This window comes from Nematolebias whitei, chromosome 5, assembly GCF_014905685.2.
Source record: "Nematolebias whitei isolate Nwh7 chromosome 5, NemWhi1, whole genome shotgun sequence".
In the NCBI taxonomy this organism is placed as follows: domain Eukaryota; kingdom Metazoa; phylum Chordata; class Actinopteri; order Cyprinodontiformes; family Rivulidae; genus Nematolebias; species Nematolebias whitei.
This window is the reverse complement of record NC_056502.1, coordinates 1,968,407-1,968,740: the sequence shown is the minus strand read 5'-3', so window position 1 is coordinate 1,968,740 and position 334 is coordinate 1,968,407. Positions and strand designations below refer to the sequence as shown.

General features: G+C 37.1%; 1 protein-coding gene across 2 annotated transcripts in view; it reads right to left on the bottom strand.

Annotated features, from left to right (window-relative positions):
• The window catches only part of LOC119409219 (sodium bicarbonate cotransporter 3), a 31,068-nt gene that overhangs the window by 195 nt on the left and 30,539 nt on the right, over positions 1-334 (bottom strand). The window lies entirely within an intron of this gene.

The window sequence follows — 334 nt, the reverse complement described above, 5'->3', positions numbered from 1 at the left end:
CCTTCGTCACTTTGTTTACATGTAACGCATCACCTTCGTCACTTTGTATACATGTAACGCACCACCTTCATCACTTTGTTTACATGTAACACATCAACTTCATCACTTTGTTTACATGTAACACATCAACTTCATCACTTTGTTTACATGTAACACCACCTTCATCACTTTGTTTACATGCAACACATCACCTTCATCACTTTGTTTACATGTAACACGCCACCTTCATCACTTTGTTTACATGTAACGCATCAACTTCATCACTTTGTTTACATGTAACGCGTCAACTTCATCACTTTGTTTACATGTAACACGTCACCTTCATCACTTTGTT